Genomic DNA, 20534 nt, shown 5'->3' on the forward strand with positions numbered 1-20534 from the left:
TTAAACTTCATTGGCTACAGCATTGCCATCGATTACCCTTCAAGGCAGGCGGTCCCAACCCTATGCCCGCGGGCACCATGGCGACCGTCGCTCAATTTGTGTGTGCCCACCGCTGTTCAACCGTGCACAGTATAGTTTGAAATAATCACGTGCACATCACGCAACAATTCATGGTATGCTATATGATATGACGCATGCCGATTATTAAACGCATACAATGTAAAGTAGACGCGCATTGGAAATTGCATTCATTTAATTTAACAAGAGAATTCAAAAAATTTGCTTGAAAAAATAGATGGTGCCCGTCGCTCTATCGGTATTTTAGAACAAAAAAGTTTTCAAGCGGCTAAGGGTATTAATATTAATACGACCCTCTGCACGCATGTTTTTATTTCAAGGATTATTAATCATTTCTTATCCAAAATAATAAATGGTGCAATAAAATATATTCACAAAACTCTAGATTTCTACAAGATTAGAAAGATTTTTTAAATAATTTGTATAGAATATTATAGTTTACCAAATATTTTATTCTTATTTTGGTTAAAAAATCAGTTTTGAAATATTTAGTAAAATTAAAAATGAGTTGTTTTCAAGTAAATTTTATCAGGATGTTGGATGGTAATAATACAAACTCGATTCTTCGTGAAGGAATTCCCATTTTCGTACGATGTTGATATTTGGAGAAGAGTCTATCCAATACAGATTGTACATAAATGATATAAGAAATAACCTGAAAGGGAATATTCAGTTGTTTGCAGATGTTACGTAGAGTAGTAATTAATAAAGGCAATGGAGAGAGCTTGCAGGATGATTTAAATAGGCTGTCACTATGGGCAAAAGTTCATGGTGTCAGTTTAATGTGGATAAATGTAAAGTTATGAATTTTGGGATCGATAGATTGTAAGTTGTGTATGACATTTGATGGCACTTAATCTATTTCGTGTACTCCAAGAAATAGATAAAGCTAGAGATTTAGGAGTGGCGGTAGACAGAAAGTTCAAGTTTAGAGGACATATTGCTAAGGTAGCGAATAGTAGTGATCGGAGCTTGCTCCACCTTTGACACGAGTTGCCTCAGCTTGCACTACCTTTAGGGTCAGTTGCTGCACTATCCAGGTGTTTGCTTACGCTTGGAATCGCCGAACTTTATAGAGTTTCTATATTCGGCATGAAACTCTTTGAGTTTCTTATTCGGCTAAGAAACGATATGGGATGTAATATCCCTTAACTGAAATAATAATAACTTTTTGTTGAACTACTACATGTAGAGATTTGACAACGCCACATGGCGGTATTTTATTGCCCTATTCTAAAGAAAAGAAAATAACCAAGGAAGAGTTGACTGTCCAATTAGTGGGATTAATAATGATCCTTTCACTTGTAGCACCCATTAGCGTAAGTGAGAAATTATTCCTGATTTTATATGCAAACGAGCTCCTCATAAGCACATCACGACTTGTGGTTCGCTTGTGGTAGTCGTTAACAAGACGGAAGTGACCCACATTCTAGTCAAATATCGGTGATCCAAACAGTTCATCCAGTTTATTTTTAATGTCTTTTCTTTCTTCGTTTTATTTAACCCCCCCCCCCCGAAACAGGACTAACTTCGAAAGTATTTTCTCATTAGAACAAGTGAAAGCACGTGACCATAACAACAATAAAAGTTGTGGGCATTGTTGCCTGAAAAACATATAATCAATTACAAAGGACACCGATTGTTAATTTCATAAAACTTCTCTACATAAATGGAAGTTCGTGTTGCGTATAGTTTTCATGGAATGCTAAAGATCATTTAGCTACAAAATCAACAATTATAATAGTCCGTTTTAATCATACTTTTCTTATTCTTGTGTCTGATCTTACAGCCAATAGTTACATAATTGTATCACGTAAAGAATCTTACAAATAGTAAACAAAATAATTTTATTATTAATCTATTTATAAATGATGTACCACTACATCACCGAAACACTCCCATGAAGAGTAAGTATCGCGATTAGTCACTCCATACTACAGCTTTCCAACAGTCTATAGTCCAATCACAGAGAGCTCTGCACCACGCAAGTCAAACAAGAGCATTGTTTAGGATGATACGTTTTCTTTTATGAAACTTTTATGGAAACAGGTTATGGATTTCAGAAATGGTATTAGGGTTGGAATTATAAAAGAAGTAAGGCTATGATGAGTATATTATGTCTATTACTTGTCTGTGTCTTTGGCTGGTCTTGCTTAGTTAGCAATCCATCTTATTGTAGATGGGATTTGAACCCTGGTCTTCCTGTCAGTATCTGGAAACGCGCTAAATTGATGGTTAAGAGAATCTATCGATGTACAGTGAAAGAATATCGCAACTCATTTGAACATTATCTCATCTCTTTCCATCAATTTATGCAGTTTGTCTGACTGGTTCATCATCATGATGTCGGAAAAAAGCCATTTAAGATACTGTGATTATAAGATCCGATATCAGCCTATGTTAACACCACACTGGAAGTTGACGAACTCTAATCCACTTCTTTTTTAGTACAGTACACAACTATAGTCATTTAGTGTGCACACCTTCCCTTTAGACCTTGTCGTATCGCATGGTTTCCCATTTGTTCGAGGTATTCTAGTAAAATGAGAGTATCCACATATTTTTTGTAATATAGTGTACACCCTCATGAATAATGGATAAATATGTAGTTTGCTGTTTTCCGGGAAGATCATTAGGAACGATACTTTGAATTTTTTATTTTTTATTTGTTTGTTTATTTTGAATCCATTAACGTTGGTCATAGATATTCTTTGCTTCTTGCCATCTCATTATTTTTAATAATAGCGATGCTAATACAACACTAAAACATGCTCTGGCAGTTCCTGTATCAACAAAGAATGAAAATACAGAGGTGAAGCTAAAATTCAAAGCCTCTGAAGTAATCCACTCAAAAAGATTTTGAAAATCAATCGATTTTCAAGCTCTTTCTTATATAGGGCCCTATTTATTTAGAGCCGCGTAGCTTTAGTTTCTTTGGATATAATTCTCAAACTACCCAATCCAGGAATTTCCTTTTCTTGGTACACGAGGATGAATTTTTACCCTATTTTTTATTTCTTTATTTTCCCAAGTATGATTCAACATTCACTTACACAAAGAAAAAATATGTTTTGCCAAATGAATGGCTTAAAGTTATAATAATCACAGCTTTATTTCAAACACGTCAGAACAAAATTTCTTGCGCAAATATGATCGAGAAATTTCGAAAGTTAACTTGTAACTTACTTTTAGAATATAAGAATGTGCTACCCCGGATTGCTGAGCGGGTGAGGAAATAGGTCCACTCTCCTACCTGCAGATTCGAATACCGCAGTGATGTTTGTGATTGTCTTTAGATGGAAATTCTGATTTTTATTCCTATAAAAAAATGGGTGGGGGGGAACCAGACAGCCTGGTCAGAGCAGTTAATAGAAACACAGTAAACTCTGCAGATAGAATCAGCCGTCCTGTTATTCTTCATATTAAGATTATTAGAACTCCGGTTGCTTGGGCTCAACAGACTGTGGGGTGGGTTGTTATGTTTTATTACCATTTATATACTTGGTTTCCCGTGATTTTGGAGAGTTTTAAATTCCAAGGTGGGAAATTTTGGCCAACAGATTTACTGTTTTTGAAGAATGCAAAATCCCGGTAGGACGCACTTTTGGTGATTAAAAAAAAAAAAAAAAAAAAAAAAAAAACAGTAAATTCAATTGGCTGTAGATTTATCCCGGAAAAGAGGTGAGGAATATTGTAAATCAAAAGAAAAATATTAGAGAAAATCACTGCATAACATCCTCAATTACGGCTAAAATCTGATAATTAAAAAAACAACAAAAAAAAAAAACCGATTAACTGAAAGAGTTCAGTCAGGTTGTTTAGAATTAGGAGAAATGAAGACCATTATGTCATACCTATTAACAGAGTGTGTTCTTCGGTTGGTTTGTCTCTCTTGCGGGATGAAAAACTCGATTTTGCCGTCTGAAAAATCGTGTTACTATCGTACGAGACTGGCTAACTCACCTTCATCTAAAAAGTCCTTACAATGATTCTTGATTCCAAGAGACTAGATTCGAACCCAGGTCTTGACAATAGAAAAACAGTTTCGTGATTGGCCTTGCAACTGTGTTACGAAGGTAAGTGAAACAAAGAAAAATATTGTGGTGGTTGATTGATTTTTGCATCAACGTTGTCGCTAATGGCTTAGATCCAGTTAAATAGATAATACTATCGTATTGTCTTTGGGTTGTCGAAATATTCGTTAGTAATGTTTTATCGCAACCGGAAGTGACACAATACTCAGGATATTACGTATTAAAAAAAAACAGCTGTAAAAGGAAACGATGGAACAATCTCATGACATGAAATTAATTCAAATAATTTATTTTTTTAAAGTATTTAAATTCGAATGTTTCTCAGTGTTATTTCAACCTTTCTTGTCTCCCACTACTACTATATCTCTAGTCTAGACAGGAAGAATCCGACTAGCTTATCTCTTACTTGACGTCGCCCAGTGTTAAATATGCCACGAGATGTGAAAAGACACTCCGTGTACAGAAAGGGAAAAGGTTGACAGGTGTTCGACATGTCCTTGAACTGGTTTTATGAAGCAGTTCCTGCGTGCACGGAATATATCGACCGACTATTGGCTTATCTTCGCATCGCATCCCCACGCCGATACACCAGAAGATGTCTCAGACGATCTCGATAGGTGGTCCGTAATTGGAAAAAAGAGGTACGATCCGCATATCCAAGGGCAACCTCTTGCATCCCAGTGCGATAGAAACGCCTTAGTCTAATTGTTTCCAACTTGCTCACTCGTATGTACTGGTTGTTGTTATATGCTACGTTGTTAGGAGAGCTGTTATTTTAGGTTCGGTTGCCATGGGCAACTACTATTTGGGATGACAGAAAAGTCTTTTGTGGCGTGTTGGAATGCCGACCACCCGCGGTGTCGGTCTTCGACTGTATGAACAACATCAACCAAACGGGGGGGGGGGGGAAGATGGTGAAAGTTAATGCAAACCCTCCCCTTTTTTTGAAAACCCTTTATCTGTATCTCGTGTGAATAAATCCTTATCAGATAGACTTGCGGAAGTTTTCCTTATCTACAGTCAGTGACAGTCCGTGAGAAACCACGTGACCTTGAGAAGAATGCTGATTGGCTCAGGTGTGTCCCCTTGGTAACTATTAATGTACCAGCATCGACTCTACTGTCGATGATGTCGCATTCTCCATTTTACGGAAATGCAAATCCAAATCGGAACATATTTGATCTCACATTCTTCCTTTAGGTTAGGGTGGTCGAGCATATATGGACTCCCCCTCTAAATAAACTGTTTGATCGAAACGAATAGGCCACAAGAATAGATTCAGTCCAACTTATCTAGTCTTTAGAACTAAGCATGTCAATCTTTTTTAGTAAGTGCAATGATAACAGATGGGGACACAATAGATTATAACTTTAAAAGTGTGATTTGGGACAAACATTACATCTTTATGCGTATAAGGTGGTTGTTATGGTAACACCTTTTGATCTGCTTCATATAATCTTTGTTCATAATTGGTTATTAGCAAGAATTGAGTTCCCACGAGTAAACTTTTCAAAATTCAATCCTGCCCAAGCAATACTTAAATAAGTAGTTATATGATAGAGCACATGATGACTATAGATCACCATAATATATCACATACTCGATGGTTCAGATTTCAGGGGAGGTCCAGTTGAAAAGACCGGGATAAAATGTAGAATTATTGTTATTCTATATTTTAATTTGGAAATATAAGTAGCAAAATGTATGGTAAAAATAAAACTGACCTCTGTTGAGTTGTAGTTTAGGTGTGTGTGTGTGTGTGCGTGTGCGCACGCGCATACGTACAGAGAAAGAATGAGAGAACTTTCTTCCCTCAATCATTTGCATCCACTGGGTCACAAGACACTACCTTTGACTTTAATGTGGTGTCGTATTCAACTGTCAGCCTTTCACGAGAGACGAAAGTAATTTGGGCGTGGTATATTATGAATGATTTGCCTTCGTACTATTCGAACAAGTAACGGGAGAACCGCCCTATCTGTTCACTTTATCGATTGACTTGTAGAGGGCAGCACTGACATCTCATTATTATATTCCACCTCAGCGGGACAACAGATCAATTAGATGACCAGTTTCTAAGTACTGGAATGTAACCGATCTGGTCTTTAATTTATTCTATCTGTCCGTTTACCCTCACTGTTTTGGAATGTTCTGTCTATCCTACATTTCAAACTAATGCCGTTATTGAACTCGATCACCCACTTCTGTCAACAGATATCACAAAATTGTTTATCTACGATGCAAACGTTACTTCACTTGGGTTGTCCTTAATTCATTTGACATAATGCGCCATGGTATGACCTAATAGTTGTGTGGTCAGATGGCTGATTACCCCGAGTTGACCTTTTACGTTGTGTTGGTTATTGCAACATTTGAATGGTCTTATACGTATCGTCTCTTCGTGTAGAAACTGGTAGAAAATATTGCGAGAATAGTTTAACGGCTTAGGCCTTAAGATTGATGCTTTGTTTTTATGATAATAAATATAATAAACGGAATTTAAGAAGCTTTATAGCCAAAGAAAAAAAATAATATATAATAATATAATAAAACGTTTCCCAATATTTTATTTTATTACCTTATAAGGACTGGCTTAAAGGGGCGAAGCAAGAATGCTTTTCATTTTCCCCGTTATCTGTAGAGGACAGTGTGTGGATAAGGTGTTATTGAGCAATTAAAGCTCTGATCATGGCAGGAGGGTAACAGCAATAGCCGAGCCTCAGTTAGAACTTCATTGGCTATAGCATTGCCATTCATTACCCTCCAAGGGGTATTGGATTGAATGACTCAATCCGCCACATCTCACGTTCGATTGATCCATTCTTCTCCAGCACCATTTTATTACATTATCCTTCGAAGAACTATTATATAATTTGTAGGTTAAAAATTATTTACTGTATTCTTTATATTTTTAAAAATGTATTCTAAAACAAATTAAAATGTTAAAATCTATTTATCAAAATAGGAAATATTATAGATCCATTCATATTTTATAGAAAAATATAAAAATATTTGAAAATTTTTGAGAATAATGAGAATATAACCTTTGTCATTGGAGTTGCCTACTACTACTCAAAAGAAACTAAAGAAAAAAAAAAATAAAGAAAGAAAAAGAATTAGCTCCTACTCAAAAGAAACTTTGTCCAAGAGCCCGTATGTTCGCAATTGATTTTTACAAAAGTAAAAATTAACGTTGGTATTAATATAAAAAAAATATTATAAATAGTAATTTTTAATAAATATACTAAAAATTAATACTGTTATTAATATTGATTTTTACAAAGTACAAATGTTGATAACAGGATAAATGCATAAATGTTTTCATATGTGTTATTTATCCCGAGGAAAACTGACAACTTAACATTTTGTTCAGCAGACGACAACACAAATGCAGTTAACGAACTTTAAATATTTATTTGGACATTTATTTTATTTATTTTTTTTTCGTTTTTAATACTGATAATTATTATAAGATAATACATAAACATGGTTTGATAATACTGATTAATAGATAAATTTAGCATAAAATATTAACGTTTTAATGATTAACTGAAATTCTCAATTTGACTTTTAAAGACTGCATACTAATTTATTTTAAAAAAAGCAGACAATATACGAATAACAAAAACGCAATAAAATAAAAGCAAATAGAATATTAATAATAATAATAAAAAAACAGTAAGTACCAGGATAGTATTTTTTGAATTAATACTGTTATTAACCGGGGAGGAAAATAAAAATAAAATATGCAAGAGAAAAAAAAATTGAACAAGAAATTGTGAATGGTTTTTCTTTCTTTCTTTTCTGTAAAAAAAGTGCGCGTTGTGTCATAAAAAATTAGGATAATTGATAGAAATGTGAGACCTCATTATAAAATTACCTAATAGTTACCTTCGGCTCTATACATAAACAGAATTATTTCTTCATCATTTGTTCTTCGTCTCTTTTATCAGCCCTTCTTTGGGATACCAAGATTCTAATCTATGATGGCTGATATAAGTACACCAATCGGATAATGAGAAATGGGGACAAATGTCAATGAAATACAGATATCCATGAGATAGGTGCGAGTCGTAAGGCCACCCATTGCTAATCAGGTTGCAAGAAAGAATATATAATGAGTCCCTTGACATCGATAGATGTTGGTACAGCAAATATGTTGATGCGAACGAAGATAAAAATCATTACTAAAGTTATAATTCTTTTTACTCATGATTTAGGAGCCCTTGGAAGTAGTTTTATTTTGACGATTTTGAAACATTTGGTTAAAAAAAACATAGTTTGGGGAAAGATGGACCAAGTTTGAAATATTTCAGACATGCGTTGGGAAAGATGGAGCGGTCTTTCTGTACACACACACACACACACACACACACACACACGCGCGCGCGCGCGCACGCACACACGGGGAATATGAAAAGCAAGAATGCTTTTCATACTACCCGTTATCTGTAGAAGAAAATGTGTGGATGGGATAATATAGATCTATAAGCTCTGATCCTGGCAGGAGGATAACAGCAATAGCCGAGCTTCAGTTAAAACCTCATTTTAACTGATATATAGGGATAAAGAGTCAAGGACTGAGTCCTTGACTCTTTATCCCTTCATCTGATTGAAGTAAATCTGTGTGGATGGGATGTTATTGAGCTAAAAGCTCTAGTCATGACTGGGTAGCGGCAATAGCCGAGCCTCATTTAAAACTTCATTGGCTACAGCATTGCCATCTGTTATCCTGGAATCTGATCTCATTCTCTATATAAATATCCTGGAATCTGATTTTCTCATTATCCATCTAAATTTTGACATTTGGCATTAATGGCTTTAGGGGTGAAGCAAGATGCTTTTCATATTCCCCGCTATCTGTTATCGCTACAGTGAGGGAAAAATTTTGTGAGCAGTTTGCTCGCCCTGAATGGGCATGGAGATTATGCATCGCTACAGGAAATTGAAACGGCTTTTGGTCTTTTATGTTTGAATATATCCGTTGCCTCGTAGGTTACAGCTCGCTGAACTAGATCGTTGGGATGTATGGACGTTTTTAGAAAAAACGTTGTTGCTAAAGATTGTAGGAAAGAGAAGATATAAGGAATATTTGCATCTCGATGAAGTTGTTTGTCGCTGACGAACCATGGAGCGTTTAGAATCATTCGTAAGCACTTGTTTTGTACACGTTGCAGTTTGAGGATATTAGTGTTGGAGGTATGGCTCCAAGCTGGAGAAGCGTAAGTGAGTATGGGACGAATCGTCAGCTAGTATAAAAGCAATTTGATTCTGATGTTTAGCTTGCTGTTCTCGTTAATTAAGGTGTGCATCTGGGCGATGGCTTTGGATGCCTTTGCACACGTAGTCTTGATGTGCTGGTTTAAAGTTAATTTTTTGACGACACCGAGGTATTTTGTTTCTGTCTGCCAGGGAATTTTAGTATTGAATAGTAAGACGTCTTCTGCAGGCAGGAGACATCGATCTTATCGTAAAGAGAATGGCTGAGCTCTTTTGGGGATTTACTTGTAGTCTCCATTTAGAGAACCATTTCTCTAACTTTAGAAGGTTTTCTTGAAGCGTTTTAGTAACAAGGTGTGACCGAAGAGAATTGGCTAATAATGCTGTATCGTCCGCATACAGGACCATGATGGATGACAATGGGTTGAGCGGAATATCTGACATGTATACAGAGAACAGTAATGGAGACAGTAGGGATCCCTGTGGTACTCCGCTGGGATGAGGTAGTACCATTCATCTTGACTTGCATTCTTCTATTCTGTAGATAACATCCAACTAGGTGTACCATTTTCAGTGAGATACCGGCTGAGATAAGTTTATGTAGCAATCCGAAGGGCTATATTTTGTCAAATGCTTTGGATAGATCAAGGAAAACAGCTCCAGTGTATTACCGCCAGTTGAAGCTGGTGGTAATATATTCAACTATTCTCAGGATTTGCTGGGTAGTACTATGGTATTGCCGAAAAACCAAATTGTTCTTTAGGAAGGATGTTTAGTTCATTTACTGAAGCTTGAAGTCGTGAGAGGATGACCTTCTCTGCAACCTTACCCAGGTTGGAGGTGAGACTGATTGAACGATAATTTTGAGGCAGGTGTAGGTCCTTGATTGGCTTATGTATAGGGATTACATCAGTCAGTCTCCAAGTGATAGGAAAATAGTGAAACCTCAAGCTTGCATTTGTGATTATGGTCAGGTGCATTACAGCTTTTCGAGGCAGCAGCTTGATCACTTTATTTGTGATGCCATCTTGGCCAGGAGCTTTTTTTGTTCTTTAATTTTTTTATAATATGATATACTTGAGCAGATGATGTGGGTGCAGTATGGTCAGCACCGGTATCAGGGAATTTTAATGAGTGTCTGACCTGTCTGTGAATTTTATACAAGTGATCGAAGTCTAAGTTTTCATATGATGGTTTGCACTGCTCTTCTAAATTTTTTGCAATGGTTTCTGCCTTTTCTACGTCTGTGTGAACAAGGCCCTGGTCAGAAAGTATAGGGGAAGGGATCTGCCTTTGTTTCTGATATTCCTCAGTAGTCCCCAGATAGATTGATCAGTAGGTGAGATAGAAGTTAACTTTTCTTCCCATAGTTGGTCTCTGTAAGCTTTGACTGCATCTCTCACTGTCCCATTTAGTTGTTAAGAACTGTTTTATCTTGTGGTGCGAGGGTATTGTGAAATTTTTTCCTTGCTCCGTTTTTCTCTCTGATCAAATTCATAATGTCTTCAGGCAGACGACCAGGCTTGGGGGAAGATTTGTAGGAGGTGGCGACCATTATAGCGGAGTTAATTTGTTGGGTGATGCTTGTGACTGCGGTGTCGACATCTTCTTTTGAACTTATATCAGGAACAGGTCCAATGTAATCTCGGAGTACTTTTGACAATCTTTTCCAAGATATGAATGAGTGAGAGGGAGGATACAGGTATTTTTTTTCCAGCTGTAGCAGAATTGGGTTATGATCAGATGACAACTCGTCCAATAATTTTAGGCTGAATTGAAGTTTAGAATTTTGCAGGATAGCTATATCCAGGATGTCAGCAGTGCCAAACGTACTGAAATGAGTTGGTTTGGTGGGGCCTGCCACAACAGCAATGTTTGATCTTATGTAGTGGGAAAGGATACAGCCATTTTTGTTGGTGGTTCTACAATTCCAGGCAGGGCGCTTGGAATTTGTCTCCAGCAATAATGATGGAGTTTAAGTCTCCAGCTCTAACGCCTAAGATGGCATTTAGATCAGAATGCAGTGAGTTTTTAAGGGTGGGTTGTAGGCTGAGTAGATGTTCAGTCTGTCAGCCGAGCTAGTGAACACTTCCACGCCTGTGACTTCAAGGGTAGTGGTTGGAGGATTGTTTACAGAATGGTGTTTAATATAATTTTTAACGAAGATGGCAATGCCTCCGCCTCTATACTTTAGCCTATCGGTTCTGTACAGGAGATATCCCCTTATTTTGAGGCTGTCCGAGGGTATTAGATGTGTCTCGCTTATTAGAATAGCATCTGGCTGATGTCGATGAGTAAAGTCTTGGAGCTCTAAGATTTTGTTTCTGAGGCCATTTGCATTCCATGCAAAGATCTGAAGAGAGGCTGGAATTAGTTTGTTTCTATTCATCTTTAAGTGCTGTGAGGATGGCTTGTGTTTCACGTAGGAATCTTTTAGTGGAGGTTGCTGAAGGGTACATGCTGAAGTCTTGTAGCATGTTTGCTAGCGAGGCAATAATAACAGCGGTCAGGTTAGTAGGTGCTGTTGGCTGATTCTGTTCTTATGTTGACTTGTTTGAACGGGTCACATCTGCATAACTTCTTGTCTGCCTTTGGTATTCTCTATTCTTGAAGGCCTCTTATTGTGGCTTCTGAGCCTCTGACTGTGGTGCAGGGACCTTTGGTATTCGTGTACTAGAGGAGGAAGACTGTTTGGTAATCTCCAACCGTCTGATCTTCGGGTGTTGAGTACATCTCTTATAATTGGCAGGGTGAGGGCCACCGCAGTAGGCACATTTAGCCAGGGTGGTTTTCGTCTTGGTGCAGGTGGTGGTGGGATGATTTACCCTGCACTTAAGGCATCTGAACTCTGCTCGGCAGTTTCTGAGCATGGCCAAATTTCTGGCATGTTGAAGCCCTTTTCCTAAGAGGTTCAGGACTGATCTTAAGTCCACAGATCGATGTCAAGTCTTAGATGTTTTTGTAGGCCGGATTGATTTCGACCAAGACCAGAGGCATCGGGGTCTTGTCAGCTCAGGTCATTCTGCTGACCTTGATGGGTGGTAGGTCATGATAACGGAGAGCAGCAGCGATTTCATCTGTAGATATGTCCTCAGAAATACCTCGAAGAACCACATTCAGGTTTATCACACCTTCTCCCTCCGAGCTGAGGGAGAAGGTGTGATATTGTGCACCGTTTGAGTCTAACTCTCTGGTCAATCTTCTGTAGTCCATTACTGTGGCAGGCTGGATCTTTATGCCGTCATCCACATTTTTGGCTATTTTGTCTGATATTTGCAAGTCAGACATGGCGGACCTTATGGACGTCCACCTGCGTTTTTCACGGAGAATGATCGGGGGGGGGGACGTTTCTCTTTGAGATTGGCAGAGGAATCCGTGATGGGGCCATCTTCATCCATTCCGTTGTCCATGGGTGGCTCTGCTGTGGTTGTTGTCTTGCATGCACGCACTTCTTCAAAGTCTGGGGGAGTGGAAATCACCAAATCCAGCTTCTCCTCCATCTGCATAGTGTCTTCGCCCTCCTCAACTTCTCCTGGCAAGGAGAAGAAATTAACGATGCCGGGCCACTAGTGTTCGAATTTTCTTACTATCTTTTTGAGAATGCTGAACGCCTGCCCTTTGTTGAGCGATTCAATATAGGCGTCATCTTCCTCCTCGCTCATGGTGATGACGGAATACATCATATTATTTAAGCCAACAATGGCGATTCTAACGAGGGAATGTAACTGAAGCAAAAATTAGGCTTACCTGAAAATCCACAATACAACCCAGTCAATCTTGGAGTATAATCGATCTTCATTCGACTTCTCAAATTCACCAAAAACCTCAATCTTCAATCTTGAAAACTCAATCAAAATCCTACCATTACTTCACTATAATCACAATCGCCATGATACTTCTCTTCCACAATCCAATTCAATACCTTTTTTTGGCTTGATGGGTGAAGCAAGAATGCTTTTCATATTCCCCGTTATCTGTAGAAGAAAATGTATGGATAGGGTAATGAGCTCTGATCATGGCAGGAGGGTAACAGCAATAGCCGAGTCTCAGTTAAAACTTCACTGGCTACAGCATTGCCATCCATTACTCTCCCTGGGTACCCATTTTAGTCTCCTCTTACGACATGCATGGGCTACAGTGGTGCTATTCTTATCCAGGCCGCCACATGAGGTTTCAATACCTTTACATTAACATTAACATTAACATTTCTGGCTAGATGGGTGAAGCAAAATTGCTTTTCATATTCCCCTTTGTCTTGTAATGAAAGAACTTTGAATGGAGTGTTTGTGAACTATATGCTCGTCCATTGAGGGCAGTGAAGTTAGTTGTGTTCAGCCGAACTTAAGATAGACTTTGCTCTTTTCTACTTGTAACTTTCCACTTTATTATATTCCGAGGCTTCCTTGATTAACGGGTTTGGATGGTTACTTGTCTTGGTAACCATCCAAATTTAGGAGAAGCTAAATTTCGATGGTTACCAAGATTTAGCTAACTAGATTTAGGAGAAGGGAGGAGATATAAGGGATATTAACTTCTCTATGGATCTGGGTGTTTCTTATAAACCAAGGGGCATCCAGAATCATCCTTAGGCACTTATTCTGTAATCTCTGAAGTTTCAGAATGTTTGAATTCGCGGTGTGGCTCCACGCTGGGGATGCGTAAGTGATAACCGGTCGAATTACCATCTTGTAAATTGTTAATTTTGTTTGCGTGTCCAGTTTACTTTGTCTGTTGATCATAGGGTAGAGCTGTACTAAGACTTTGGATGTCTTTGAGGTAATGTAACTAATATGTTTGCTGAATAGGAGTTTACTATCAAGAATCACTCCAAGATATTTAACTTCAGTCTACCATGGAATCTTTACTCCCAATAAATAAATGTCCTCCATGGTATGGATTTTCTTTCTAGTAAATAATATAGCTGAGCTTTTCAGGGGGTTAACTTGGATCCTCCAGTCTGCCATCCACTTTTCTAAAATGTGTATGCCGGTTTGTAGTCTTTTAGTTGCCAGTTTTGGGCTCAGTGATCTTGCCATCAGTGCAATATCATCATCTGCATTTAATGCAGTGAATGTTGTTCTTGGGTTCAGATGGATGTCCGCTACATAGATTGAGAACAGGTGATGTGCCAGAAGAGATCCATGAGGTACGCCTGCCGAGATCCTGCTTCTGGTCGAAACCGTTTCGCCTACCCTGACCTGCATGTATCTGTCTTTCAGGTAAGAATGTGGTCTTTTTATTAATTTGACTGGCAAGTTACATTTTATCAGTTTGTAGAGAAGACCTTGATGCCATACTTTGTCAAACGCCTTCTCTGCGTCGATGAAGATGGCAGCTGTATTGAGTTTCCAGTTGAAACCTTTAGTAATGATTTCTACCAGCCGGTGCACTTGTTGGGCTGTACTATGGGCCCTACGGAAGCCGAACTGTTCGTTAGGCAAAATTCCTAACTTATCTGTTTCTGCTTGTAATCTTGAGAGGATCACTTTCTCTGTTACCTTTCCGAGGCTGGATAATAGGCTTATGGGTCTGTAGCTTTCAGGAAGGTGAGCATTTTTCCTGGCTTCTTCAGTGGTATGATTGTGGCTGTTTTCCATGTAGAAGGGAAATGCTGGAATCTAAAGATAGCATTTGTAATGTTGAAGAGATGGACTATGGCCTTTCTTGGAAGTAGTTTTACTATTCTGTTAGTTATGCCATCCGGTCCTGGAGCTTTTCTATTGTTTAGATGGGAGATGATATTTATCATTTCTGTTGGATTTGTAGGAGTGATATGTTCTGAGTTGACAATGTTCTGTCTTAAGGTTGTCCTAACATGACGATGAATCTTGTACATAAAGTTGATATTTATATTTGTATAAGATGGATTGCACTGAGATTCTAGGTTATCTACTAGTGTTCCAGCTTTCTCTTCATTTTGTGAACTGTCCCTTTCTTGGTTTATATAGGGGTATGAGTTGCTTTTTGGTGCGGATTGCTCTTAAGAATTTCCATACAGAATGATCTTTAGTATTGATGTTAGCCAATTTGGTTTCGCATTGATGGATTCTGTGTTTTTGAAGTGCTTCCCGGACCTGCCTGTTTAGATTGTTCAATACTGTTTTATCTTGTGAGGCTCTGGTATTGTGGTATCTCTTTTTGGCTCTATTTTGTGCTCTTATTAGCCCCATGATTTCTTCAGGGATACGATTGGTTGGGTGGAAGACAGTGGATTGTCTGACTGATTCTATTGTTTTCTGAATTTCTATGGTTAAGTTATTTACTGCTGTGTCAATCTCTTCCTTTTTACTGATATTGGGCACCGGACCAATATGATCGGGAAAAACCTTGGCTAACTTGTCCCATGGTATGAATGAATGCAGAGGAGAGAATTGATCTGATGAACCTAGATTAAGCGCTATGGAACTGTGGTCAGAAGATAATTCGTTGGCAGATTCCAATTTGAATTGATATCTTTAATTTTTAAAGATGACAATGTCTAGTACATCCGAGCTACCTGAAGAGCTGAAGTAGGTGGGCTCGGTAGGGCCGGCCACAACAACAGAGTTGAGCATTGCAAAGTTGAAAAGTGTGTGACCTTTGGTGTTAGTTGATGAGCTGTACCAGCTGTGTGTTTTGAGTTGAGGTCTCCTGCTATCATTATGGAGTCATTTGGACCAAGTATGGAGTCCAGATCTGTTGTCAGCAGAGGAATGCGAGGGTTATAAGCAGCATAGATCTTGAGACTCCCAGCATTACAAGTATGTACCTCCACACCAGTCACCTCCAGGTTTACTATTTGGGGCTTGTCTATTGTATTATGATTCAAATAACTCTTAATATATATGGCTGTACCTCCACCTCTTGTGCCAATTCTGTCGTTTCTGTACATAGTGTATCCACGGATTTTTGGGTTATTAGCTGGTCTTAGGTGTGTTTCACCAATCAAGATGATATCAGCACTGAGACGAGTTTCAAAACCTTGTTCATCAATCCATTTGCATTCCATGCGATTATCTTAAGAGCTTTTGGTTTGAATTTATTACTCATGACAGATGACTGTTATAATGTTTTGAGTGCCTTGCAGGAATCTCTTTCTGGAAGATGTTGAGGGGCATGTCTTGCTGAATTCCTGCAGCATGGTGGCAAGTGTGGTTGTTAAAACGGATGTTATGTTATGTTGGAGCTTTCTAGCTCGAGAGATGTAGGAGGCTTAGTTCTTGCAGCCTCAGCATATGGTTTTGGTCATGGTTGTTCCTTCCTATGAGGTTGAAGGCAAGGTGTTTCGGACTGGAGGACGATCATTTTGGTTGCTTAAAACGTTGTTACGTAGAGGAGCAAGATTGACTTTTGTAGATCCTCGATTTTTTGGATTGGAAAGCCATCCCTTGTAGTTGGTGGGGTGAGGTCCTCTACAGTTTGCACAGCATGCTGGCATTGTGCGTGGCTTGGTGCATGTGGTCTGGTGTCCCTCGCCGCACTTCAAGCACCTGAAGGCTGCCTTACATAATTTCTGGGCATGTCCAAACCTTTGGCATCTATGACACTGACCTCCAGATGCTCTTTTCCTAAGAGGCTCAGTTGAAATCTTGAGTCCGCATACTACAGTCAGTTCATAGATCTGCTTTTGTGTGTTGCTTATTTCCACCAGCACCAAAGGCATTGGTCTTTTATTAGATCTGAGCATCCTGCTCACTTTTACTGGGGACAGGCCCTGTCTGGAGAGATCAGTGGTCACATCTTCAGGAGTGATAGCTTCAGCTATCCCTCAAAGAACTACCTTCAGGTTCTTTTCGCTGGGTAAAGTGAAGGTGTGATATGGGACGTTAGCATTGTCCATAAATCTGGTCATCTGTCTGTAATCCAATACAGTAGTGGGCTGTATTTTAACTCCCTCATCTGAGTTTTTGGCCCATGAGAATGAGATGTTTTGTTCTCTGAGGACTGACAACACAGGGATCCATTTTTCCTTATCTCTTAATATGACTGGTGGTATCTTTTCTTAGGACCATTGAACCCAAAACAACAGTGCTTCTATCCCTGTTGTTTTGGGTTCTTCCACTTTGGTGGAGATTTTCCTCTTCTTTTTGACTCTGTATCTGTTTCCAAGGTATGCCTTGGGATGTAGCATCTTCCATACTTGGGGAGTGTGCAAAATCTGATTGCATCAGAGTTATGGGCTCTTCACTTATGTCAACCATATTTTCCTCTGTGACTGCTGTGGGAGGGAAATGTGTCAAAGAGTTTGACTTTTTCTGGCCAATTATCACTCAGCAGCTTTCCTAGTCTGAGGAATTCAAAGTATACTTCCTCGAATTTGGCCTCATTCAGAAGTTTTGCCATGACAATAATTTAGAAATGTGTTAAGACACAGATGGAGAAAGAGTAGATATTGCTCAGGTGTCCAGAGCAGGTTAAAGATAATCCTGTGGACTTTTGAGGGTCCACTAGCAAATCCCGTAGACACTCTTAGGTGTCTACCAGCAATAAAATACAACTAGCTGTCCTATGATAGGGAAAAAAAGTGTCACGAAATCACTTGGCCACAGATTGAAATCTTACCTCCCGAAATAAAACCATAAATCCACCACTGGTCCTCATTGCGGGTGGGGCCTGCCGGCCATTAGACCCCTTGCATGTTTCATGCAGAGGGGGAGACAGCAGGAAACAAACTGTGTCTGCGCCTGTGCAATGCGCGTTTCGTAAAAAACCTTGTAAAGAAACTAATCAGGCTCAGTCTAAAATGATACGTCCGTTAACATCAAAATCAGTCTCAAAACCCATTGAACTATTCAATACCTTACAGTCCTTATAAGGACTGGCTTAAAGGGGCGAAGCAAGAATGCTTTTCATCTTCCCCGTTATCTGTAGAGGACAGTGTAGGGATAAGGTGTTATTGAGCTATTAAAGCTCTGATCATGTCATGGCAGGAGGGTAACAGCAACAGCCGAGCCTCAGTTAGAACTTCATTGGCTACAGCATTACCATCCATTACCCTCCAAGGGTATTATTCAGCGTCTCGACCTTCAATACCTTTATCTTATAAGGACTGGCTTAAAGGAGCAAAGCAAGAATGCTTTTCATCTTCCCATTTATCTGTAGAGGACAGTGTAGGAATAAGGTGTTATTGAACTATTAAACCTCTGATCATGGCAGGAGGGTAATAGCAATAGCCGAGCCTCAGTTAGAACTTCATTGGCTACAGCATTGCCATCCATTACCCTCCAAGGATATTAATAACTTCACCTCGTACCACCACCTCTCAATATTAATCACTTCACCTCTCTACTTTGACAATTGACATTTATTCTTTAAGGGTGAAGCGAAATGCTTTTCATATTCCCCGCTATCTGTCGTGGTTACAGTGAGGGTAAAATTTACGAGCAGTTTGCTCGCCCTGAATTGGCATGGAGATTATGTATCGCTATAGGAGGCTGATATAGTTTTTGGTCTTCTATATTTAAATATGTCCGTTGGCTCGTATGTTGCAGCTTGTTGAACCAAATCGTTGGGATGTGTGGATGTCTTTAGAAAAAATTTGGAAGCTAAGGATTGTAGATAAGAGAGAATATAGGGAATATTTGTGTCTCTGTGGAGTTGGCTGTTTCTAACATACCACGGGGCGTTCAAAATTATTCTCAAGCACTTGTTCTGAACTCGCTGTATCTTAATAATGTTAGTATTAGAGGTGTGGCTCCAGGCTGGAGAGGCATAGGTGATTATAGGACGAATCGTCATCTGGTATAGCTGCAATTTGATTCTGTTGCTGAGTTTGCTATTTCTATTAATTAGCGGGTAGATCTGAGCTATGGCTTTAGATGCTTTTGCACATGCAGACTTGATATGTTGGTTGAAAGATAGCCTTTTGTCGAGAATCACACCCAGGTAATTTGTTTCTTTCTGCCAGGGAATTTTAGTATTGAATAGTAACACATCTCCTGCAGGAGACATTGGCCTTTTTGAGAAAAGAACCGCTGAGCTTTTCAGGGGGTTGATTCCAATCTCCACTTGGAGAACCAACCCTCCAGCTTTAGAAGATTTTCTTGAAGCTTTCTGGTAACGAAGTGGGGTCTGAGAGATCTGGTTAGTATTGCCGTATCGTCCGCATATAGTGCTAAAATGGAAGTCATCGGATTGTGTGGGATGTCTGACATGTATACAGAAAACAGCAATGGAGCCAGTAGAGATCCCTGCGGCACTCCAGCAAAGATATGGCGCTGGGACGATGTAGAACCGTTAATTTTAACTTGCATTGATCTATTCTGAAGATATGAACGGATTAGATGAACCATTTTTAGTGAGATACCGGCTGAGATAAGTTTGTGCAGGAGTCCAAAATGCCAGATTTTGTCAAATGCTTTAGATAGGTCTAGGAATACAGCTCCTGTGCACTGGCGCCAGTTGTAGCTGGTGGTGATATATCACCACCAGCTACAACTGGTATCCACAAGAGGCATCCACAGAATTGTGGAATATATTCCACAATTCTGTGGATGATGAGGCTATATTCCACAGAATTGTGGAATATATTCCACAATTCTGTGGATGCCTCTCTACTTTTTTTTTTTGATCTTAGCCATATATATAAGGCCGAGAAGCGATTCCTCTCTACTTTAGTCCTTATAAGGACTGGCTTAAAGGGGCGAAGCAAGATTGCTTTTCATCTTCCCCGTTATCTGTAGAGGACAGTGTATGGATAAGGTGTTATTGAGCTATTAAAGCTCTGATCATGGCAGGAGGGTAAAAGCAATAGCTGAGCCTCAGTTAGAACTTCATTGGCTACAGCATTGCCATCCATTACCCTCCAAGGGTATTGGATTGAATGAATCAATCACCGCATCTCACGGTCGATTGATTCATCTAATCTTTACCTAAACAGTTTTCCTTATCCTTATAAGGACTGGCTTAAAGGGGCGAAGCAAGAATGCTTTTCGTCTTCCCCGTTATCTGTAGCGGACAGTGTATGGATAAGATGTTATTGAGCTATTAAAGCTCTGATCATGACAGGAGGGTAACAGCAATAGCCGAGCCTCAGTTAGAACTTCATTGGCTACAGCATTGCCATCCATTACCCTCCAAGGGTATTGGATTAGTTCCTTGTTCAACCCCACTTCACATTCCTAAAATAATAATTTTGTGAGTTCAACGTATCTCATCATTGGCCTGTGGAGTAAGATAGGCTGAGATTCAGCAGATAGTAGGAGAGGAAATAAAGATAGAGTG

Source organism: Typopeltis vanoorti, chromosome 9, assembly GCF_054136105.1.
Source record: "Typopeltis vanoorti isolate ZY-2024b chromosome 9, IOZ_Tvanoo_1.0, whole genome shotgun sequence".
In the NCBI taxonomy this organism is placed as follows: domain Eukaryota; kingdom Metazoa; phylum Arthropoda; class Arachnida; order Uropygi; family Thelyphonidae; genus Typopeltis; species Typopeltis vanoorti.